The sequence below is a fragment of the Cololabis saira genome, chromosome 10 (assembly GCF_033807715.1).
Source record: "Cololabis saira isolate AMF1-May2022 chromosome 10, fColSai1.1, whole genome shotgun sequence".
Classification (NCBI taxonomy): Eukaryota; Metazoa; Chordata; class Actinopteri; order Beloniformes; family Belonidae; genus Cololabis; species Cololabis saira.
In genome coordinates, this window is record NC_084596.1 from 26921763 (window position 1) to 26948451 (window position 26689).

The window sequence follows — 26689 nt, forward strand, 5'->3', positions numbered from 1 at the left end:
TTATAAAATGGAGAGAAGAGTTTAAGTTAGAGAGGTGCTTTGTAACTCTACTGGACACATTTGAATAGAAAAGGAGAGCCACTGTGATCTTATAAATCATAGTTATTGCAAGGTTGTGGTGTATGAATTTATACATTTTTGCAATGTGGTTCATTTTTTCTTCAACAGCTTCAGCAGAAACAATACCTCTCCTCGGGTGTTATCTGAAAAGTTACATTTGAATATGAAATTTGAGAATTAATTAGAGAAAAGAAAAAGTTGAAATACTTTTACCACAATTAACCTTGTATGTGGCCGTGTAATGGCTTAGCCCACTGTGACTAAAAACACAATCTGACATTTAAAGCCCACACAAGACAATGGGTGTACTAAGGATGTAAGCCCTGCATGAGGTAAATTAGAACATTTCTTTTATTCCAGTACACTTACTGGAATAGATGTTTTTTTTCAAAAACAAAAAATGTCAAGAATGAGAGAGAAGATTAAATTTACATTTTAAAACAAAGCTTTGCATAGGCTATGGGAACTCACTCCTGCAAAATGAATTGTTTTCATGAAACCTGTACCTTTTAGAGCATTAGTTAATAAAAAAATGAAATATGCACCATTAGCATATCAGTATGAATGCCATATGATAGCTTGTGAAACAGCTGATTCTGGACTGATGACTGTGTCAACTTCTGACACGAAAGCAAGCTAGCAGGAGAGGGGGAGAGAGAGAGGGAGAGAGAGAATGTAAATTGATTGGGTAACTATCTCGCTCCAGGCCAAGCAGGTGCAGAGACTGACCGGGGTACCACGGTCTACTGATAATTTAACCCCGATTCTTTTGGCAATGACTTTAAACCATCCCTATACACATTGCTTCTTTGCCGACATTCCAATCCGCTGGTTCACTGGACACTGATATGAATGGAAAACACAGAACACCACTTTCCACGGGTTCAAAAGGTTACAGACCACTTCTTCCTGCTGCTGAGCTCTAAGTGCTGTGAACTTCCTTACCTAAATAACAACATAGTTGCAGGCTCTTCAGAATAAAGGCCAGTGTTAAAAGGCCATAACTTGGGAGAGGAAAAACAAGAGGAAACTCCAAAGATTTATGAGAGGGACAGAGGAAAAGCATGAGCTCTTTCCAGGATCCAACCTCTGTACTCTCCCTCAGCTGACAAATCTAAGTCCCTCTCTCTCTCTCCTTGTCTGTTGTTTTTGCTGGGAGATCTGCCCTTTGTCAGGATATCATGCCCTCTCTGAGCATTCACCCCCATCAGGGCCTATCTTCAGGAAACAGATGGGGTCGGAGGCCATTCCCTTGCCCCTCCAAACTGCTGAAAGCGGCACATTGAGAGCCCACCTCCACACCACGGCCCTCCCGGAAACCTCCCACCCCTGGCAAGGCGCCCACTCTGCACACACATCTCATTCAAGGAGTGAACCTTGCCTTATTTACTTGCTTTATCTCTCATCCATGTCTCAATGTTTTCTCTCTCTCTCTGGTTCGAGGGAGGATGAGTGACTCAGTGCCCTCCTCCACAGAGGGGGCGGATCTGCCCTATCTCATATTGCCTCCCAGGGTATAGGAGAAGAAGACAATGCAAGAAGAATGACCTCAGCCAATGCCTTACAGTCAAACATATTGGCTTTGAGACAACAGTATAAAACAAACAAATAAATGGGCTTATATACAAGGCTAAATGAAATTCTACAGTCTTAAATGAGGAAGACTTTGCCTAGAGACATTACCAAGCTGTCAAGATAAGCTCATTTCAATTTGATGTTTGTTTACTTGATGTATATTATTTATTCTGTGGCTTACTCTAATAACACACATACATAAAGTTATGTCTGTGGGGGACATGTGGGAGTCGCAAAGCTTTGCTTGAGTTAATTTAGCAGAAATAAGTTTTTGGGTGCATTATCAGCCATGTTAATAGTAGATTTGTAAAATACTGAACAAATTGCTGTGGGTCAAAATAGGAGAACAATCTGCTAGAAAAATGTGATAATGTGCTTAATTTGCCAACAAATCAAGTGTTGTCGCGTTAATAAATTGAATAGATGTTGCCCGAGCTCCCCATTGAAGTTCAACCCAGATTCTCCCCACTGAAAGTGCTGTGACCAATGTCTACTACCATCCATCCATCCATCCATCCATCCATCCATCCATCCATCCATCCATCCCTCTCTCTTTGGGTTACAAGTCCATCACAGGAGCCCAGTTCAGAAAAATCTAAATATACTGTTGACCCACAGCCATGTGTTAACACCAAACCATGTCCTACACAAACAACAAGGCCTGAGCAAAATTACTTAAACCCCCAGCAGGCTTTGTACCTCGATGCAAGATAAGGTATAACCCTCACATTGGCTTTCAGCCCCAAAACACAGTAGGGGTCCCTAGTGATGCACAGCAGGTCAGGCCAGGTCATAAATACTGCAGTCCCCCTTCCTTGTGCTCTCTCACCACCTCTCTGCATCCTGCAAGTTGTGAAGGCCACAGCTCTCTTGGACCACTGGTAGCCTGGAGTGACCAGGCTTTCTGACTTCCCTGCAGCGAGGGGCCCACCATGGTCACAGGCTGGCACGAAGAGAACGGCAGCTACTTCAACACAATTGTGCTGTTTACTTTTAGGTTCCTGATATTTAGGTAGTGCCCCCTCTTCAATGTATTAGTAAATTATCTATTTTATTATTAACTGTTGCCAGGCATTTATTGATCATCTTTGATAACTACACACGCATTGTTTGAACCCCCACAATTTATTTGATTATTGGGGAGGATTGATCATGATCAGGGCTTATGTTGCTACCAGAGATACAGGGGATATTTGACTGGGGAAGAGAAGCGCTGGTTCAACTACTGTCTGGAAATTGACAAAACAAAGAATTATCACTGAAAGTTTGTGGATAAATGTCAAATAAGGCATGCAAATTAGTCCTTGAATCTCATAGACCTAAAAATAGAAGTATTACAAGGTTTAAGCTCTACTGGGGCCCACCTTCTTTCTTCCTTATCCCTAAGAGTTCATCCAGCTCCCTCATCTCTTTCTAATCCAGCATTCCTCTTTACCAGAAGCACCCAAAAAGATAATCTAATCTGATAGAATATGACATATGTCTAGAATTTTTAACATCATTGTTTAACTGGACTGATTTGGACCATATTTAACTGGACACTGTTTAAGTTTTTTACATTTTAGGTAATACCTCTATGCGCCACATGTCTGGAACAAACTCCCAGAAAGACTCAGATGAGCCGGAACCCTCGGTTCATTTAGATCCAGGTTGAAAACACCTGTTCACAGCTGCATTTGAATAAAGTTCCAAATCTGCACTGATACTTTTGCTTGAGTTTCAAAATGTGGTCATAATCTTAGCCACTGATTGTATCTATTGATCTTTTTTCTTTCTTTCTTTTTGTTTATGTTTTAAATTTAAAATTTAAAATTGTCTTTAATCTTCAACATCATAATTATCTGTAAAGCACTTTGAATCATCTTGTTGTTAAACTGTGCCATGCAAATACACTTGCCTTGCCTTGCCTAATGCACCCTGAGATGACTGCTGGCATAAATTGAAGCAATAGAAATAAACTGAGCTGAACTGAGTTGAATTGAACTGAACTAAATTTTACTTGTTTAACTGAAATAAACAATACTGAATACTGCATTGCCAAAAAACAGACAACATGGTGCTGACTCAACCCCCTAATGCCGTATGTATCATACGTGAATTTCTGAGACCCAAGTGTTCTATAATCACAAAGGAAAAAAAGGAATACAATAAAAAAGAAAAAGACAACAAATAAAAAAATAAAAAACATAAAATGACCTAATGTATTAATATTGATACAAAGACTATTATTCAGAACATTTTAAAGAAAAAATTGGGCATGATTTTTAATCTTAATAAACAAGTCAAATAAAAAAAAAGAAATTTGGTGTATTATTTCATATCTCAGGCATTAATGGATAATATATTTATATTTTTTCATTCTGAGTAAACTCCACGGTTTGACATTCTGGACTGGAAAAAGATGAATGCATGCCCTCCCATTACTTTCAATTTAAACATACACTATCTACTGTTTAAAAATTTCAATGTGAGATTTTACAGGGGTGCACCAAATCTATACTGTCCCCAACAAAATAAATAAAATCGACTAGAAGAATTTAAGGAAATTCAAAAAAGAAGTAAAGCCCCCTTAACTGTGTACAGAAATCAGTGGTGTCAATGCACATCTTAAAACCTTTGTTTTTGGTCCTTTAAGCGTACTCCAAAGATAAGCACTCAGAACTGCCCCAGGACTTTTAAGAGGAGCTAAAAAAATAATTTCAGCCCTGGATCTTTCACATTTTTAGTGAGGTCTGTTTTACAGGAAAGATTAGGCAAATCAAGTCTGCTGAAGTGAGAACATTGCTCTTTGTTGGTATACTGGAGCTTCCACACTACTCAGTTGCCTACACAGAGCAGTGAAACCAGGAGCTGCCCTTCAGCTGCATTCATTCAATATCTGTTATGGCTCCATGTTTCCACAGGCTGTGGGTGTTTATTTGTGCTCTAGAATGCAATAGTGGTGAAACAATCAGAGATTAACATTTCATTGCAATGATTCACTGCTATACTCTCACGACTGTGATCTTTAACCTCCCCAGTAGACACCTACAGCAGTCGAACCAGGGGTTGCAATTAAGCTGCAGTCATTCAAAATATGTTCACATCACACATTTCTTTGGGTTGTGTGTGTTTTGATTCGTGCTTTGGAATATAATTACATTTTTGCCACACTGAGAGCTTCTTTTCCTCATTCCTTCTCCGACATCTGTGGAGCACGCTGCATGCTTTGTCTGCCCAGCTGTTTACATCAGGCATAAATGACCAAATTTCAATGTTGCTCTCACAAACAAAAGTTTCCGCAGTACAAGTTCAAGTTGACAGATTTCATGAGCTTTGGTGGATTTAAACATGAGAATACTGAAACAGAAAGAAAGAAAGAAATGAAATCCCTGTAATACTTGAGCAATCGGAAACAGGCAATGCCGCAAGCACCATCCTAAAAACTGCCCTAAAAACACAGCTGCGTTTTAGGGCAGAGTTTTTTCCCCAGAAACTTCAACTGTTCATCTCCTGGCTTAATAATAATACTATTTAGATTGTCTTTCACATACATTTGTTTTGTATTACATTTTTTTTCTGTGGTGATCTTAAAAAATGCTTCCCTCAAAAAAACACGTTTCTTATAGTCTGCTGAAACTTTATTTTAGATACTCAATTGACATCCACACCCACTCACTCGAGCAGACTGTACTACATGAGAGAGTGCGATTTTACACACACACACACACACACACACACACACACACACACACACACACACACACACACACACACACACACACACACACACACACACACACACACGCACGCACGCACGCACGCACGCACGCACGCACGCACGCACGCACGCACGCACGCACGCACGCACGCACGCACGCACGCACGCACGCACGCACGCACGCACGCACGCACGCACGCACGCACGCACGCACGGAATGCACACAGACATACGGATATAAGAGCAACGGCTAAAACAAGTGTGTGAACAACTGCAGATGAAAGAGCAATCTTTCTCAGGAGACCGCAAGAGGAAAGAAAGAGAGAGACTTGTTTTTTTCCTCCTTCACCCAGACAAGAAATGCCCAGGCCTCAGCAGCAGCCTGAGTAAATAAAAGAACGGACCTTACTTCCCTGTCTCTTGGGCCGGGGGCCTGTGCACGCCAGCACTCTCTGTGCTGCTGCCAAAGGGGATGCTGGGGCCTGAAAAACTACACCCTGCAGCTGAAGGGCTGTCTTTGTTGGTCTGCCAAGGCCTTCCTGAGCATCCTCCAGCCAACAGCCTGTCACGTCCTGGGAGGAAGACCTCCATCTTAAGGCCTGTCCCTCTCTGGGAGTTCTGTCCCTACCCCTCCCCCGTCCCGATTTCTTTTTTAAAGGTCTCCTATATGGTGCAAAACAACATTATTTGGAGTGCTGCTACAGGGAGATATATATATATATATATATATATATATATATATATATATATATGTGAATATAAAAGCTTGTCTATACCCATTTTATTTTTTTTAATTTTCTAAATCTTGTACAGCAAAAGGTAACCGCTAAAAAAATTCCCAATTCACATGTGGGTCTCACTTCCCTCCGAGCTAGACTGAACTCCTCTTTGTGCTCCACTTCCTCTATGTTCATTTATAGCACCCTCTCCTAGAGTAAATACTCCTGTTCAAATAAGATCCTTAATGCTACGAACAGGTACCGTTCCTGTACACAGCAGCACAGCTTTCAAAACCCCCCTCGAGAGTGTTTTTATTTATGCAATTAAAGAATGTGAAATTAACAAGGTAGATAGATAATTTGTAAGGGTAAAAAAAGTCATTATTCCTCCTGATGACACCGTTTTGCTTAATGTTGTAATACGTAGTCTGAGAGGTTAATGATAAATACATTTCAAAAAGCATTATTAGAGTAGATTTCACTGACAGATAACACTTTTTACTGGTATGATTTGAATGCAAAAAAAATAAAAGCTACAAAAAGGGAAGAATATTGGATTGCCAATACTTCAGAATATTCATTGCTGCTGTGCTCAGCAGAGCCATATTAAATAAAACATTTGATAGTTATTCATATTCAAATCCAATAAAGTTTCCTTCCAGTACAGACAAGACTGCAAGTGCACAACAGACGTATACGTTCACGTTCTTCAATAACAGAATCACTGCTTTTGCTGTCGAAAGTGAATGAGTGACAAACAAAAACGACTTCCCATGTTTTTTTTGTTTTTGGCTGAAAGATCATGAAAAAAATATGTGCTCTGCAGAGGTGTTAACCCAGACATGCCTAATTTTAAAAATGGCAGGAACTGACATAAAAACCACCAAAGACACAGATTCTTTCAATATGTTGTAATGTAAAATGTATCAATAAGAAAAAATAAATCTATCAGATAATTTGAAATGTAATTGGCTTTTTCCACAGCTGCCTTCTAACGAATTCTTAACCAATGCTTGAACTGTGGTTCTCTACTTCTTACCGACACCCCTTTCAAAGCATTCAAGGGCCGTGGGTTGGGAATAACTCACTGCTGGTGTCCGGACCTTCGCGCCTGTGGTGCTGGAAGCAGATCATGATGGCTTATCACTGCCTGACAGCAACAGAGTACATACTCTATCTCCTGTTTAGGAAGGCAAACTCTTATCCAGGTCCAGGAGATTATCTTATCAGAAGAAATGTCTATCACTATCGTTCATTTGCCATTTCTACAGCAAACTAGACTTTGTTCAAAAGCCATTCCAGTGAAGCAAAAGCGTGGTCATGCTTTCATCCACCAAACCTCGTCTTCCTGCGTGTTGTAGCCTAGATCTGTACATAGTGGTTGTCATAAAAGATGTGCGGCGCGAGTGTATTTGTGGCACATTGGGGATTGGGGATTCATTGAATAAACAAAAAGCTGACAACTTGTCTGATGTAACACCGTGACCTCACTTCATATTCAGAGAGGGGATCTTTTTACGGTTACTGGGAAAAGCAGTGAGTCTTCCCCAGGAGACCGTGCATGTGTCATCTCCACGCTTTTCCTGTTCTGATGCCCAAATAGGAGCGTGTGTCTGAACAATGCGTTATCATGTACGGCCCCGATTGTGACACAATCACTTAAGATCTAATGGTGCATATGGCAAAAATCATTTTTTACATCTTTACATTAGCGAAGAACCTTTCCCTGTGATGGAGAGGAAGGGGGGGAAGAGTTTTTTGTTGTTGCTTGGTGTGTGTGTGTGTGTGTGTGTGTGTGTGTGTGTGTGCCGGGCCCCCTCCCTGGCTTATTCCAGTCGGATGAACAAATCACAGATTCAGGACTGAGAGCTCAGACGACGTAGAGATATTGGAAGGGACCCAATTGTGAGCTTTACTCATAGCTGCCCTGCTTCATCCCTGTTTTAAGACATCAAATCCAGTCTAAATGAAACACTGATCATTCCCAGAAGCTCCCTGTCAACAACACTACCAGGTGGCCAGATTCTTGCACTGTGCAGCTGATTAACAAGTAAAAAAAAGCAAGATGAGCTAGTTATAGCACAATTCATTATTAAATTCAGAACCTTACATATTATATTATCTGTGTGTGTGTGTGTATACACTCTTCTGGCTGTCTCACTCCTCCTTTTTTTCCTTAGCAAACACAATATGTTTTTACACATCACTGAGAAATGTCAGGTCCCTCTCCCCCCTTGCAACAGATCAATCAAATCCATGAGCAGGAGGGGAAGTGTGAGACGACTGGGGGTTTGGCAAACAGGGATGCTGTCTTTTACTGGACAAGCAAGAAAAACATTAAATGAAATAAGGATTCACTTTCTGCAGTTTCATCAATGACATAGCAGAGAGTTACGCTGGTGAAACAACACATACGCGCCAAACAGGACACACACACACACACACACACACACACACTCGAAGGAGAATTGTGTACTCCCCCAAAACTGCAAGTCGGTGGGGATTTTTTCACGCAGGGCCTGACACAAAGAGCTGGGACATCAAGCGCTGTCCTGACTCAGTGGTCTGGGTGTCCATTATTCTGGCTCTCATGGCTCTGTCTCTCAACCATGGGGAAGCAGCAAACTGTCAAGTACTTTGTCCACATTACCCATGTCCCCCAGCACAGACAGGAGCACTTGGTCACTGTCCCAGAAATCACAGTGCCCCAGTGGCATCCCAGGAAAGTTAGACAAATGGAAGGCTAGAGGAGGAAAAGTAGGGCAGCCAGTCATCCTTTACTAGGCCTTTCTTTCTGTGATGGTGGGAAACAATGAAAAGAGGGATTATATGTCAAATATATGTCTCTGCGATGTGTATCAGCATAGACAAAGTAAAATCAATATATTTATATATATATTTGGGAATGATCTTAGGACAAGCAATTGTTAGTGCTCTTTAATCTGGTGAGGGTTATGTTCCCAATTTCCAAACATTGGGAGTGTGAAATACCATGATGTGTTTCGTCATAGGAGAAGAAATACCGGCAAATTGATACCGAGATCAGAATATCTAGAACTCAGCGAAGCTCTAAAAAACCCAATATACATCTCAGACTAGTATTATTAGACTAGTATTATTTCAGTATTATATAAATGTTTTTAAATTAACATCAATAAAGAAAAATAATTAAATAAATAAATCCAGGAATTAAACTTAGTGAAACTTAAATATGTCAATAATAATATAAAATAGAATAAAATGAAGTGAAATGAATGAAGACATCTACAGTTTGACCTTTGAACATACCGGTATCAGAGGTCTAAATCTCCGCTGTAAACCTGACTGACTGTGCTTTGTTTCGCTGATATGAAATATGATGAGTCTCACACGATTTGAAGGGAGCCGTTTCAGAGATGTATTTCTGACTTGGGAATCTAATGTGGCTCCAGATGTTCAGTTTTGCAGTGAAATCCAACGTTTTCTACAAGCAACAAGGGCTGGTCATCTAGGACAATGAATTACACATTTTTTTATCCCTCCTTGCTTGGGTTTCTGTCTCTCTTTGGGAAATGTCTCTTATTTCTGAGAAAGCAAACTCTGGAGTTTGGCTCTGTGGTACATCCCTCTTTCCCTCTCAACTTGATAAACTTGTGCTTTTTCATGTGATGGCTTCTTAATAACTTTGCATGTTATTTTCAGCAACATTTGTTTCACCTCTGGATACCGCAGCCTTGCATAATGAGCATGTTGCAGTTTTCCTGGTGGGGCTTTTCCATTTAATTCGATGTCATATTGCTGACATAATGCTAATGGCTAGCTAGTTCTATGCAACAACTTGCATGCTACTATTTCTCCAGCTGGCGACTCAAAGCAGGAAGTTAAAAGGCAGTATTGCGTTAAAAGCACATCAGTATATATTGTATGTATCATATAAACTGTCAGGGGGGGATAATGATGTGAACCTGTTTTGTCACTGAATCAACTGCGTGACAAAACCCGAAACCATCTGTCTCACAGCTAAAGTCATGAAGCGGGACAATGATACAAAACATCTATTGTGGCGTCCATAAACAAATGCCCATAAAATTGAGTGAAAAGAAGAAATATTTTAAATAAAAGTGTGCTCAAATTTCTTCAAAAGGATGTGAGACTGATAACATTAGAAAACCATTAGTCCAAGTTATTGTTGCTAAAGGTCAGAGCTCTCAAGTCCCACGCGTTGAGCGTGAGTCTCGCGCATTTCAACAAGTTCACATGTTCAGCCAATCAGAAAATAGAATTTTTTTGTTGCCGGTTATGGTCTGAGTTTCAGCTTCAAGCGCTCCATGAATGCCTTAGGTAACACACACACACACACACACACACACACACACACACACACACACACACACACACACACACACACACACACACACACACACACACACACACACACACACACACACACACACACACACACACACACACACACACACACACACACACACACACACACACACACACACACACACACACACACACACACACACACTAAAATTACTTAATATAGCATGTCTTGAAGCTAATAATTCATGGGGTGTATTTTTTTTTTCACATTATTTTTCTTCGTTTTGGCTTAGTTTTATTTTATAAATAGTGACATGCTGTAATATCTTTTAACACTAACAACTTGTAAGAGATGTTTTAAACAATTCAAATGTCCAATGGTCCCAATTGTTTAACAAAGTATGGAAATTTGTATCAATAATAAAACTAAATGAAATTTTGAGCAGTGACTTATGATGAAAAGATCCAGTCACAGAATGCGTCGCCATGTCGATTTATATCACGCTTTGGCCCTGCCTTTGCTCTGCTGCGTGCTTCGCTTTCAGAGAAGAATAGGCAACACTAGGGCACAGCAGCTACTACAGAAAATAAAATCAAGGGCAATTTTCTGCTTTTCAACATCAAGCCCAGAGAAAAGGAAATTAATGAGGACAAAAAAGGGAGGCATTTAATTACAGCATTATTCACAAAGTAATAAGGTGAATTTACAATTCCTTATTCAAAGGGAAGTTGGGGGGGGGGTCATATTTTATGTTGGTGTTTTCTTTTACTTGATTTGAAGTTGAAATATTGAAGGAAAATTACATTTGAAGAAACAAATGTTTTTTCATGGTTTGAGCCTCAAATTCAAGTCTCAAGGGACTGGAATTACATTTTTCTTCTACTACTACTGAATTTTTTCTTGTCTTTAATCTTCAACATCATAATTATCTGTAAAAAAAAAATACATAGATGGATGAATGGATGGTGTTGACTGTTTAATTTTCTTGAAAAAACGAATCAGTTTTAGGCAACAAACTACTTAGACTGTGGTAAGGGTACAAAGGAAATTTAAAAAAAAGCGATGAACAAAATTGAAATTGCAAAGAATCTTGAAGGCTCTGCACAGCAAGATGATCAGAGCTGAATTCCTGATCCAACGTCTCAGTTGGAGCATTTTGTGCGTGGGAGTGGGCCTGTGGCGGTCATCTCCAATGTGTGGAGAGGAAGGACAGTTGACCACTTCAGGTGGACCTCAGCACAAACAGGAAGGAGGCTGTCCCCCAGGCCTTGGCTGGACCAGCAGCCACAGTGAGCCTCCCAGGGGGAAAGGAGGATGACAATCTGTCCCCCAGCATGCCTCTTCACCGCCTGCCACACTGCACCAGCTCTGAGGGAGAGCTGCGCCAGGCAGGGCCGGCCTGCCTGCCTGGGCTGGGCTTCAATAGGCAGGGGCGCCTCAGTGTGTTTGTGAGTGCATGCTGCTCCCTCAACACTGCGGCAGACCAGACGCAGGACCCAGCGGACAGTCAGCTCGCCCGTCAGCCACTGTGAGCTATGCTGCAGCACTGTGCTGAGCTGCTACCGTGCGCTCTCACATGAGACACTACTTAGATGCTCTTTCTATGTTCCCCCACACTCTTAGTTACTTACAGAAATATGATTTATGTGATCAACCTAGAACAGAAAAAAAAAATAGTTCTGTGCATACAGAAATCTGCTGAGTTACTGTGCAGTGCTGTTGCTTCATTAAAATAGGGTCTGCTCTGCAATTTTCAGGAAATGCTATCCATTACTTAAACCCAACGCAGGGCTGAGTGAAATTGGAAAACAAAGCCTAATTCTTTTTAATCAAACTACCTCACAGTGACCCACAAAACTTGGGCTAGATTTCAGGTAAGAATTATCTCACTTTTTTAAGTCAACTTTAGAAACCGGGATCTATGTCTGTGTACGCTGGGGATAGTTTTAAAAGGGCATTTGGTTTGCCAAATGCCCATAAAACGCCTTACATCATCATCTTAGTTTTTTTCCCCCCACTACAAACAATGATGAAAATGCCATAAAAAAACTAGCAAAAATAAAGTCCCTAACAAGAAGCTTTCACATTAGCTGTGCCACGAGCTTAAGTCAGAAAAAAATCCAGACCCTGCCTCTTGACCCGTGACCTTTGTCTCCCCTTATTAATACACTGTGGCTTTATTTGATATCTCATCAGTACCAGTCCAGCTTGTCAGTGGTAAAACAACTGGACACAACCCAGGAGGGAAAAGAAAACATGCATTATAAGAGAGGGGAGAGGAAAGGGAAGAAAAACAAGCACCAACTCAAGCAAGACGATGTATTTTCATGCATCCCTGTCTTAAATGTCAAGATTTCTTAACCCTCAGCGACTGCAGCGCTGACACCTCTCCAAGGTTCAACAGAAACCGCATTCATTAATAATTAGCTTAGCTGCGAGGACAGGGAGAGCGAGACAGCTAAAATTTAAACTTCGGTCCTTTCCCGAGAGAATCTAATTTCACTATAACTTTTTCATTCTTGATTTTCTTGTTTTCCTGGCACGCCGGCCAGAATCCTGAAGGCGGCCCACGAACGAGCAATGCAGACGTCGCATCAGCCTTCCTCCCCCCTCTCCTCCTTAATCATGGCTCTAATACCCTCCAGATGAATAAACATCTTCATCCCTTCTCTGTTAAAGCCAGAAGGCTCCTTCGCTCTTGAATCCAAGAAAGGGAGATGGGAGGAAAGAAAGAACTGCAGATCTGACGAAGGAGTGCAGGAAAAAGATGACAGATGGAAGGGTGGATCAATGTAGAAAATGAACCAACAGCAAAGTAACAAAGCCATGGCAAGATTTTCTGGTTCTTCCCATAATTCGTCTGATCTATCCCCCCCTTGACACAATTATCACAGTCGTTCTAATTATTTTTCCCCTCTTAAACAGATTCCTAATGGCAGGCTGTTCTTTTTTATGATCGTGTTTGTAAAGTGAAGGTTTTAAAAGCCGTTGTGCAACCTTGTCGCCTCAGACTGTGTCCACAGACTTGCACAGGAAGGGGGAAGGGGGCGGGGTGAGAGGAGGCGAGCGGGTGTCTCTGGAGAATGGGCCAGGCCCCAGACCAGCACTTCCCTGGGCCAGCAACTGTGCCAGAATACTCATGACATGTGTGTACAGTATGTGAGCACAAATGGCAGACAGATTTAAGGGATTGCTTTGTTTCCTCTCGCATTGTTTTCTGCCGGTATCCGCACAACTCGTCATCGTTGTATCTTATTTCTAAAGGCATAACCAACGCACACAGACAAAGACGCAGACACACAAACACACACACTCAAGCATGTGCACACAAATGAAGCAGCTCGCTGCCCTCACGCTCATCTTCATTTGTAGAGCAGGGATGGAGTATGAAGGCTCAAATCAAACAGATAAATGACTACGGGGCATTTTACTTATTCATCCATCACTTCACATTGATTTATTCCTGTTTATCTATTTATCATATGAAAAAAAAAAAAATCAGTTTCCTGAAATTGTTGTTAAAAGTTTGCATGCGAACAGACTTTGTGGAACACTTTCAGGGTCAGTGTCGAAAAATCTCTAAAAAAATAAATATCACTGAGGTTCACCCTTTCCATGAATGCCCTCCTTTCACTCAAACACCTCAAACATACTTTTCCTCAAGCCAAATAACCATTTATTTAGTTACACGCCACCACCTGAAAGGCTATTTATGTCTCTCAGGAGGGGAACTTTGTACGACTGCCAAACAAAAAGAAATCTCGTGTGAATTATCAACCATTCACAACAAGAAAACCCACGGACAGAACTCAGACGCTTCGTCAGTCTATACATTTGATTTCTGCATTTTGAAAGAATATGAAATTAACAAGTCATATACATAAGAGGTCAGTTATGGCTTCCAAAAAAAAGACTTAAAGTATTTATATCTAAGATTTTGTTTTGTGAATACTGTTGCATTTTTCCTCCCCATATTATATATTATTTAGGGTGTATGTGGTCATCTTAATGTACAGCTTACTTTAATGAACTCATTTGGAGGCTCATCATTGAGAAGAGTGAATGTAATAGTCCCCCAATATCAGTTATCACTGACAGCAACATCCATATCAGCTAATTACTTTTCATGGGGTCGTTGTAGATGAGAGGACACCAGCCGTTATCGCTATATGAAAGCAGAAGACATTACTATTTTACTATTAGTGCGGGCGAGCCGTTGTTGCAGTGGCTGATATAGAAACGGCGTACAATGACAGTGTAATAAATCCTGTGTCATTCATCCACTGGCTTACTTGGCTAGTTTAAATATCAAGAGACCATCATCAATAAGGTGACCTTTAATTAAATTTGGCATGCAAATAAGTTGGTGATTCAGGAAGAGACGTGGATAAAGAGAGGTTTTCATCTTACAACTGTTGACACACACATAACACATACTGTAGAGCACAATATGAGCCTCGTCTTTTCTTTACATGTACAACAAACCATGCCAGGGGGTAGAAGTAGAGTGAATGTCATCTCTGAGGGTGTTTATTGTCCCAGTGATGAGCTGGAGATAAAAAACATTGTCTCTTATAATATGAATACATCTTTAAGAATAATATGTGCACAGCAGGTGGTGCACGGACCCTCAGGTCATTTGTTAACATAAGACTTGCCACTGGGGGAGCTTTGCCGACGCTTGAGTCAGGTGACTCAGTCACAGGTGCACAATTTAATGGCTCTTTGGTGAGGAGTTACACCTCCCCCCTGAACAGACGCACGTGAAAATCTATAAAACATTTCCTCAGCCTTTATTTTCAGGCATTTGCAAAAATCTTAAAAACATAGCTAATGTCTTTTTGACATTTTTTTGTCAACTAATTGGTTTAATTGTCAGCTTGTGCCAACTGAAAACTGATGGTGAATTATCCTCGTTCTTTATTTTATTTTTTTTTTTCATCAGTAACTCCCAGAGACGCACCACATTTTGAAAAAATAACATCACAAACATGCCGCACACATCACATACACCTGAAGCCGCTCATGTCGCTTTAATAAGATGTCTGGATTAGGATTCGGCAGACGTAGCGTCCCGCATGCACGGTCTCTACTTAGCTAGGCCTCAGATAACCTTTATCCTATAGGGCTTAATTAATGTCAGCCAGTCTACTCTGCCTTTCAGAAGGAAACGACTTATTCCTCTGCCCTCATGAAGCCCAAATCCCTCTGTTTCACTGCTGAGGCCGACTGCCTTGTTTATCCCAACTACAGGTACTGCTCCCTATTAAGGCCAGCACTTGTTACAGGGAAAAAGGTTGAATTATTTACCAACACTGGAGGGGGAGGAAGAAAGGGCGAGAAGAAGAGCCATTCTACACATAGATGAGATTTATTTGTTGTTTTTTTTAAGTTAAGACCATGGCAAGGTTAATCGTCCATCGACGATACCATACAGAGATGGATAGATGACTGCATTGCTGCCATAACATTACACTTTAAAGCTCTGATGGAGGTGGATTCGTCAGTAGATGGAGATTTATTTATTTATCTGGCCATGTGTAAATAGATGAATATGTTTGGTTAAATAGATTTTGAGGGTGCTAGTGCAGAGTCTTCACCCAGGGCAAACTGTCTGCATTCTATCTGCATCTCAGCCTCTCTGCACAATATAACAAAACATACAGAAAACAAAAGGGAGCACAGAGGGGGAGAACGAACAGACAGACCAAACAATAAACTCAACCACAAGAGACAGAGTTTGACTTTGTGTATGTGTATGTGTGTGTGTGTGTGTGTGTGTGTGTGTGTGTGTGTGTGTGTGTGTGTGTGTGTGTGTGTGTGTGTGTGTGTGTGTGTGTGTGTGTGTGTAAAAGGGGAGACAGAAAGCGAGAGGAGGACAAGGGAGATGAAGACAAATGCAGAAGGGAAAAGAGACAGAGGGCGGCAGAGAAAACGAAAGACAGAGGGAGAAATCAAATTTGCAAGAACATAACAAAAAGCTGTATCTCCAACAAAAGAGAACACACAAGAGTATTTGTCTAGCTGTCTGCAACAGCAGGATCCTCTGAAAGTTTATTAAACTAGAACCCTTCAAGAGAAGGCAGAGAGTAGTAAACTATACTACTGGGGGAGGAAAGAGGGAGGGAGAGGGAATGAGGGGAGTTGAAAAAGAAAAAAAAAAAGAAGAGAAAAAAAAAGCTAGCTTTTCAGCCTCTGTCTCTCAGAAATTCTTTTATTTCAGCCATGCATTAAGTAACCTCCCCACTGAGTTCTGCTCCCCTTCCTGGTGTGGATAAAGCCGTCCCTCGGGGGAGCCGCTGGTAATTTCCAGCTTCACCAGAAACTCAGGTATTAGAAAAGACCGCTTGGGGACCTGCCACAATATACCTTCACAATTTCATACGCTCTGAAATAGAGGGAGCCCCTCCCTTGCAGCCTACCCCCACCCTCCCTGCAAACCCCCTCGAGGGTCCCCAGTTCAAATTTCTGAAGTGCAGACAACGGGTGTATGTGTGGGGGAGAGGAGGCTGGTGGTGGGGGGCCCGTGGGACTGAGCACCAGCAATAGAAAATCCATTGCATAGAGGAGAAAAAAGCATTTCCTCTCTGGTCTGGCAGGAGTGCCTTTTTTCCCCTGGCTCCCACCAGAGGCTTTTTACAAAACATGTGTTGCTGACATGTTGACAGATTGCTCAGTGAAGTGTTAGGCGCATGCACATGGCTGGCCATTTAGGGGGACATGGCTTCCTACCCAACATCCTCTACCTGAGGCACCATGTTTTATACATCATCCCCCAAAGAAAAAAAGGAAACAATAAAAGGTAAGGGAGTTGCTTCCTTTGTGAGGATAGCAAAATATCATAGAGCAGAGCGAGACTGCGTATAATGCTGCCTTAGCTGAACTGCGGTGATGGGGAGGAGCAAAGGAAATGAGAATGTGTGTGGGGGGGGGTTCAGGCAGGAAAGACAGCGATAAAGCACAGAGGTGGGAAAAGAGAGGGCTTGAGGATGGATACACGGTATGCTTATGTACACCAGGTGAGCTTGTCCAACCAATACGATACCCACAAGACCTCCTGTTCATCTTCCTGTGCTGAAGCCACCTCTAGCAGGAGGGAGGATCAAATCTGATCAAAGGCCAGCTTCCAGATCCAACTTCTGCTCCTATCAGGGTATCGACAGCACATGTCTTAATCGCCCTGCAGCTCAAAAAGTGCTGCCGTGGCAACAGGATGGAAATGGGGATCATAATGTATTCATGGTGCTAGCGACCTGGGGGCTGCGGAGCACGCTCTCTGGGGACTGCACTTTACCCAGAGCCAGACGTGTCTGGGCAAAATCACTCCACACAAGACAGCAGCAGAATACTGAGGAGCCATGACAGGATGGAGGGAGGATGAGAAAAAAAAAGAGAAGCGGGAGAGGCAGTAGGGAAAGCTATAGACAGAAGTCGAGGATGATAATTAAAAGACAAAGACAGTTTGGGACAGAGGTAAACATCGGATGCTGAGCAGAGTCAGAGTACTAAAGAAACTCCACGTCTCTAGAAACCACTGATATCTATAATGTGAACATTTCTCAAAAACTGCTCCACCTACGTGCAAAAGCATGCCCCCCTAAACTACATGAGCCCAGCATCACTAACCATTTAAGAAACAAGTCTTTGTCCAGAAGTCAGTGTTCAACTCCAATGTGAGGCCATTGATTTTTTTTCTTCCTTTTTTGTTTTCCTTTTGTTTTGTTTCAGTCTTGGAATATGTTTAGATAACCCAAGCCCCTTGTTTCATCCAGGGAAAGGTCACGGCGTGTTGTATAACACATTCCTCACAAGCCATCCCTGTGTCATTCACTGGTATATAACAGCTGAGAAACATTCAGATGTCCGTGTATTTGTGGATAAATGGATATGTTTTACTTGGTGACCAGACCGTATGAAGTCAAGCAAAAGGATTCCTGCTCTGGCACTGAACTGAAACTTTAACACACAAAAGGGGGAAAGGAGAACAATAAAGCTGAGTGTGATTGGTTGGAAGGGACTTGCTGGGATGAGTGGCCCTACCTTGAGAAGTCTGATGCTGCTCGACCAGGTGGGTGGTTGGCTGGGAAATAAATTGCAGAGGAAATTGATCCAGATTATCAGGGCCACAAAGAGGAATGGCCTTTCGGCCACGTGCACGGTTGGATAAATGGATGGATGGGCAAATGAACAAAGAGGGGGTAGAGAGGGGGAAGATTGATGGCCAAGAGGATAGATGGTTCCCGTGAATGGAGCATCCAGATACTGACCATCCACCGCTGCCCTAACTGACCGTGCTAACCACTCCTGAAAAATAAATGCTTACATTACAGCTGCATCTTGCCTTTTCACTGACTGAGTGTAATGCACTCTCTGACTTTCTCTACCCTAATGATCTCCCTCTCCGCTTCACACACACACGACCACACAGAACGCTGTGCACTTTCACTATACACACACCCACAAAACTGCTCACATGCTAAGGCAAATAAACAAACAAACAAACGCAAAGCTATAGCCTGACCTGCTTTTCCTCAACAGGAGGGCAGCTGCAACAGGCACCATGCCAGGTAAACATCCTCAAGCCTTGTGCACTCTCTGCAGAGGGTACGTTCAATGCTGAAAAACACACTCTGAAATACGGGGGAATAGTCAATTATGTTTAGGACTGCTAACACATTCATAGAATATATATTCCTCCTACATGGCCCTCCTGCTGCATTTAGACAAAAGAAAAGACAACTTTTGCTTCCTTTTGTTAAAGAAAATTGTTACACCTCCCCCTAGATATGATGTTTCAAATGCATTAAGTCTCCCAAAATGAAAGGATTCACCTGCAAACTGCAGTGGGTCCTTTCGCACTAACTATCCTCCACACGTAGCACACCCTCAGGCATTCAACCCAGGGCCACAGACAACTCCCCCGTCTGTCTTTCCTTCTTCCCTTTAGCTGACAGGTTCCTTGACGGCTAAACTCCAACACAGACCTCTGTGTTTGTGATGACGGTGCAGAGCAATCAAGGCAGAGAGAAAAAAAAAATAAAGAAAGGGAATAGCGATGGAGAGGGAGAGGAGGAAAGCGGGCAGAGAAGGAGAGCTAAAGAGAAACAAGGACATCAACAACATGTTCTCACAGAGAGATGACCCCTGGCCATCCTGAGGCATCTGGTTTATCTGGCTGTCTGGGTAAGCCCTGCACACACCTAATGACTCCAGACCGATCTATGTCCCATAGGTTTTTCCTTATTTTTTATTTTTTTTATCCTGGATTACAGATAGGGAATGACAATGGGCAGGTAAACTGCTGCGCAGCACGTCCAGGAGCTCATGTCAGACAAGTTCTTCTCTAAAGAAGAGAAGGGTTCAGAGTTGTTGAGAAGTTTTAGCATTCGTCTCTGAATGGGTTATGGCCACAAGATCGTCAAGGTATACTTTAAAATTGTATGAATTACAGGCTTAATACACCAATTAATTTGTTGCTGTTGTTTCCCCTCATTTGTATGTATCATAGTAGGTTTAAAAGTATCTGCTTAACTCCGAATTTTGCTGAACGTTGGGGCAAAAATACACATAGTTTGGACACTTACTTTCCTTTTTTCCCTCGTGTTGCATGACTTATATCTACTTCTGTGATGGAGATTAGTAATCATCTAGGGTCTTCATATTGATGGCCAAGCTCAGCTTGTTTGCATATTTACTGGTCTCAGAGCCCAGTCGCCTGAGGTGAGAAGCAAATTACATCTCAGCTTACCCCCACGCTCACAACTCTCTCAGACTCTTTCGATTTCTACCCCTCGTTTTCTACTGCTTTTCCCCTCCTCCCCTCCAAAAACCTTGTTTCTCTTTACATGCTGATCAGTCATCTTCTGGTAAGCATCCTTGCCTGCCCTGGATGCATCTGAGCGGCGGTCTCATTTGGCTAACATCATCACACCGTAATCTTGTAGGAGAGAGCAATCAGTTTACTTTGGAATTAGGTATTCTGTTGGCGGACCAGGAGAGAGGGAAGGCTCACAGGGTTTAAAGGATGCAAACGAAAGCATGCTCTCCAGAATACAGTCTTGAGCCTGATTGGGTGATAACAACCCACACAAGCTCCATGTGAGAGTAATGAATGGCCAATGGGAGGCCTGAATAATAAAGCAATTGGATTAAAATCCAATCACAAGATGGTTTTGTCTGTTGACTTTGTTTGTGGGGTATGTTCTACAAACCAACTTCATGATGAGAAAGATGCATCACGCCTTGACTGGGGGCACATAATGTCCTAATATAAAGATAAATAGATATACCACTCTGTTGACTACAGCACAATCTCTCATGGCTGTCATGAGTCAGTCATGAAGGATTCTTTTGATCTGATTAAGTATCCATGCATGGCATATAGAATGAGAGCGAGATAAAAAGATAGTAACAACGGATAGTCTTTACTGCCTTAAATCAGTGGCTTGTTTGGAGAATGGCTGCCACAGGTGGTGAGTTACTATTTAATCAAGGATTTTAATGTCTCGGTTTAACGCAGAGGCATGCACCGAGCTGGCACAGTCTGCAGCTTTCGCAGAATCCCTGCCACTCGTTGGGGGGCCATCTCTTAGGAGAGGATCTTTGATCAAATCAATTGGCTCCTCTAGTATGATTGATCAGCCAGACAGGTTAGAAGTGGAATAGATTTGATGACCTTTACATTGTACGTGATGCCATACCGCCCACTCCCTAGCGCTCTTAAAATCAAGAGGACATTTCTATATTACCTGACAGCATGGCTTTACTGTCGAACTATTATATTCTGCACTGACACATGCCGTTCCCTCTGTCAAAGCACAGTCCAGCTGGTGGCCTTGGAGACCTTAAATGACACCCATCCTGCCCATAAAACTAGATTTATGAACCACCTTCCAGTCTGAAAATGACAATTATCACCAAAGAATTAATGTGTTATTTAACATGATATTTGAGAATCCCTGTCCTTGTGGGTGGCTGACTGCAACTCCCCATGTCCTCCAGTAAAGGAGTGGCTGTTCTGCAGAGCCCCATAGCAGCCCCCACCCAAACACTACCCCTCGGCCAACAAAAATAACCCCTGGGAGGGGTAGAGGACAGGGGGAAATGTTGAGTCTGAGCGTAGCCCCAAAGCTCCTAAAACCACAGTGGCTAGCAGGATGCCGTCACAGCTGGCTCTGCTTCTTCCTGTGGGCCTTGCTCCACAGAGCTCAGCCTGCAGGGAGACATAAACCTGTCTGACTGGTCACTCTTTCCACCGCCCTCCGTCTCCCTGCTTCCTTTCCTCCCATTACTGGTGAGTTTGGCAAAAGCCATCTAAGGAAAAAGACCTATGGGGATCAATGTGCAGTACATTTCCACACAGACATACGCAAAAAAAAATATTCTTTGACCTTTTCATTAGGGAGTATTGACGAACATGATTCAAAAGCCTGTAAATGTTTCTATTAGGTGTCTGTGAAGGAGGTGGGTTGGTGGACTTTTCTTCATCTCAAAGCCACATTACATCCTGGTAACTGGTGTGGATAAACGTTCATGTCTCACATCGTTGCTTGGAAGAGATCCCTCGGCATCGGTTTCCTGCGTACGGGGCCCGTTTTTTTAGCAGAAATCCCTAAACACCTGAAATAGACACAATGAGACTGCAGTATTCTCCAATGGTGAGGCAACTGCTGTGGAGTTTATCAATGAGGTAACCCAGAAAGTGGAGACAAAAGTTGTTGGAAATGAGAGAAGTGTACAATCTAATTTGTAATTGACTTTATTGAAAAAAAAAGTCCATGAATCATGAATGGTAATAGTTTGACAAAAGCACAGAGACCCTGCCTTTCTCCAACCAGAAAGTATCTTTAGTCCCGCTGACAGGACTTGACCCCGGGCCTCTAGATTTGAAATCCTAATGTATATCTTCACCTTGCACCAACTCTCCTGCCTCAAAACATGAACTTTAGTAGTAATCGACTCCTGCACTTGCCTTTAGTCCTCCTTCATGCATACTGACTGTTTTACTTGATTAATTGTTTTATCTTTTGTATTGTGTTTTAATGTATTTTTGTGTATTTATATAACTTTGTTTTTTTTTTTCATCTTAGCTCCCTCCCCTTACCCCCCTAGGCTGCACTTGTAAATAAGAAATTTGTTCTTAAATTGCTTGCCTGGTTAAATAAAGGTTAAATAAAAAAAAAAGTTTCCACATTTTTTCCAGCTCGTCTGATATGGATAAAAGGGGTGCAAAGTGGGCATTGAGAAACATGCCGCTTAAACTCTTTTGGCATGTGATATTCTAAGATAGTGTTAAACACAAGGAACTGGCTGTTTGTCTTGGATTTTCATCATTATTATCTAAAATGAAACTGAACAAGAGCAAGCTAATACTTACTTGAAGCATAATGTAAAATTTCATCCAAAGAAAATGAGATTGCTGCAAACGATCATATATAAAAAGGCGAATAAATGGATTTTTGGAACAAATAAATCTAAACCTTACACACCTGCCTAGTCTGAAAAAAAGACATTTCACAAAAGCATCTGTTAGAAAACTGAGCCCAGAATGTCCAATAAGTTTTTGAAATACATTTTTGCCTTTTTTTTGTGCCTAGTTGTGGTTCTCTGTACCGGCTTAATCATTATTCTGGTGAGCAGTACCACGTTTGAAAAAGAAAAAAGAAAATCATTTGAATTCTGGGGACCCTGAGGAGAATGAGCAAAACCCAGCGGTAAGATCCAAGCTCGCTCTCTGTGCCCTTCCGCTGGCTGCCTACCTGGTAAACATCTCCGCGAGCTCCTTGCTTTCAAAACACGTCAACCGTTGCCTGTGTGCTTTAGACTAGCTGGCCGAGCAGGAATTAGGACTATTTGTTTTGATTTTTTACTTTTTTTCCCCCCCGTCTGTCTTCAGAGCCACCACACATAACCTGTCTGGCATTAATGATGTTGTTAATAAAATGCGGCTGTCTGTGGGTGGATTTGCCTGGCAGGCCTGGTGCCTGTCCTTCTCAGAGATAAGCCCACTGCTGGCCTTATCTACCTCCCACAGCCCCACCCAGCAGTGCCGAGGACTGGACACACAACCAGTCAACTCATCACTGGCTAATTACCACCTCTGACTGCTTTACAAAGCAGGCCTGGACTCACATTACTGCTGCCTCTCTTTCCTGACTGCATCTGCCTCTACTCTTCTGCCTTTTCCCTCCATCCATCCATCCATTAGGGATGGGCGGTATGGACTAAAAAATGTATCACGATAATTTCTGGCATTTATCCCGATAACGATAAAAATGACGATAAAAAAAATACCAATTCAACTCCACCTTTTCAACTATAAATCTATCTCGCTCTCAGATCCGCCATGTTTGTTACACAAAAACGTCATCAACGGGAATTTATCCTTCCTTCCTTCCTTCCTTCCTTCCTTCCTTCCTTCCTTCCTTCCTTCCTTCCTTCCTTCCTTCCTTCCTTCCTTCCTTCCTTCCTTCCTTCCTTCCTTCCTTCCTTCCTTCCTTCCTTCCTTCCTTCCTTCCTTCCTTCCTTCCTTCCTTCCTTCCTTCCTTCCTTCCTTCCTTCCTTCCTTCCTTCCTTCCTTCCTTCCTTCCTTCCTTCCTTCCTTCCTTCCTTCCTTCCTTCCTTCCTTCCTTCCTTCCTTCCTTCCTTCCTTCCTTCCTTCCTTCCTTCCTTCCTTCCTTCCTTCCTTCCTTCCTTCCTTCCTTCCTTCCTTCCTTCCTTCCTTCCTTCCTTCCTTCCTTCCTTCCTTCCTTCCTTCCTTCCTTCCTTCCTTCCTTCCTTCCTTCCTTCCTTCCCTCTCTCTCCTTCCTTCCCTCTCTCTCCTTCCTTCCCTCCCTCCCTCCCTCCCTCCCGTTTTTACCGCGAGATGACAAATTCTTATCGTGAGGAATTTTTTTGACGATATATCGTGAACGGTAAAATATCGCCCATTCCTACCATCCATCAACTTCTGCTCATCCAAGATCTTTTCCTATCCATCTCAGCCCTCCCATCCACCGACTTCCCCTCTCATTCACAGCTTCTTTTGTTAATTCATTTCATTTGTCTCCCTTGGATACTTTTCCTCTCTTTTTCTCAGTTTTGTTCTTGCCAGAAGTAAAGAGTATTTGAGGCATATCCTGTCATTTCAGCGAACTCTCAAAGGGAAAATTGCTACACCTTCATTGTGAGTTGTCAGTTAAAGCCCTCTATGTACCTTCCACATATATTATCCATCTTGAAAGCACTAATGTCATCTATATTACAGTTTCTCAGTAAGAGCTTAAGCCATTTGTGAGCTGGAGTCAGTTCAATCTCCTAGATTCAGCAGAGCAGCCCAAGTCACTTGTGTTACAGAGGGAGGGAGCGGTTTCTTTTATTCAATTGTTTTCCACTTCCACGAGCGTGTGCCAAGGGGGAGGAAAGCGCCGGCTTAACACGCTCTGCAATTCAACACGGCCAGACGCAGTCCTATTAAGATTTAATGTGCCATTCTTCTGCTTGTGCCGCTGAAAAAGACTTGCAGGCTGAGGAAGAGCGTGAACAAAGAGCAGGCAGAGCCAGGGCCAGAGAGAGATGAAGAGAGTGTAAGAGAAACCGAGACAGCCACTCCACGGGCCGGTCACTGTCATACAACTGAAGTCAGTAGTTTAACCACTGTGGAGGGGGGGGAACAACAACAGCTCCCGCTTCACTGTTTCTGCTCACTGGCTATAGTTCTGCGTGAGGACATGACATTATCTCTGTTTTGTTCACAAGTCATCCCCGCTGCTGTGGCTACCTACTTAAAAAAAGAGGTCAACTGGATGGAGCCCCAGCATGTTTTGAACTTCTTGCTCGATGAATCATGTGTCATCCAAGGTACAAAAAGCTAGCGTGCAGGTGCCGGGAGGAAGCGTGTTTTCATTTGCTCATTAATACGTGCATGTGTGCGTACGTTTGCATGTCAAAGCAGATGACTGATTAAACAAGAAAACACGTGAGACACGGAGTGGGTTATGTAGAGAGGGGGGATGTGAATGCGAGGAGGATTTGCAGCGCCGGCTTGTGTCATTTATGCCTTACACATGCAAGTCCAGGCAGAAACTATTCTTCCTGTGATTGTTTCTCTGCAGAAAATGCAGCCCTCGTCTGCCAAAGACCAATAAATACTTTATACAGTGCATAATGCGTGCGGTGTGAAGCACGAGGGAAAGAGAAAGAGGGCGTCCTCACGAGGGCATATGCTTTGAATTCCTAATGACACTCCTGTTAACGTAACTGGCACTGTTGCACAAAGAGGAAACGCAGAGGGAGGCTCTGCCGCGCAGTCAAACATCTACGTTAATACCACCTTCATCCCCCTCACCTTCTTTATCGCTCACTCTTCCCATACCTGGTTTTTTCGCTCCCATTGACCCCCACCCCCACAAATACACACACACACCAACACACATGAAAAAACACAAACACAAGACAGACTCTGGTCCAATTGTGGGAACTCACTCTAGCATGAGCTCTCTTTTCAGTGGCTGCATTGTGCCAGAAGTAGCTATTCTCCCCTGACCGTCTCTCCTCCTTTCAAAGCCTTGTAATCAGTGTGCTGCTCTTTGTACCAGGATGTCGCAAGACACCCCGTCAAAAACACAGCAACACAGCAGAATGTCTGATCAACGGCGGCGGCTCAGAGTTCGGCTAATCAGGTCTTGCTCGCGTCGCCTTCCTCTCATGTGAGCCCTTTTGAAGCAAATAAAGTCTACGCACTTTGGCACATTCTTCTTGGCAGCTACAAGGCAGCTGTTGGATCAATACACATAGTTAAATGAGGAGGAAAAAAAAAAAAGAAAAGAAAGAAAGCCACACAACCAATAACAGCCTCTTGGAAACACTTAGTACGAAACACGCACTGCCAGGAGCTTGTTCATAGTTGAGGGTTTCACCGAATATTTCCATGCTGCTGACCAAAAGACTTGATGTAAACAAATTCAAAACAAGCATGTCGTGTCTGGGAATAGAAAGAGGAAAACGTATATCAGAGGGTTTAAAAAATTTGTTTCCGTGCCCCCATCACAAACAGAGACTTCATATTCATCCAAACTACTTCAATCACATTAGCATCCTCTGCGTTGAGTCGGGGCAGTATTGTTCCTCACTGAGTATTAGTGTTTCATTTGTATTTTTCTCATAAATGTGAAATGTCTTTTATTGAAGTTGAGTGCATTCTGCAGTCTCTACAGGGATGCAAAAGGGGAAATCTACATAATATAAATCCATATATGGCCCAGTTATCCATCTCACCCTCTCGGCTGCACCCTCGCTGATTGATTCCTTTATCTGAGGGAAGCAGAAGACATGCTCTGTTTGCTCGCA

The 26689-nt window shown here is 42.5% G+C and overlaps 1 protein-coding gene across 3 annotated transcripts in view; it reads right to left on the reverse strand.

The window, feature by feature from the left end:
- Nucleotides 1–26689, reverse strand: part of LOC133452743 (zinc finger protein 521-like) — a 96118-nt gene that overhangs the window by 50567 nt on the left and 18862 nt on the right. The window lies entirely within an intron of this gene.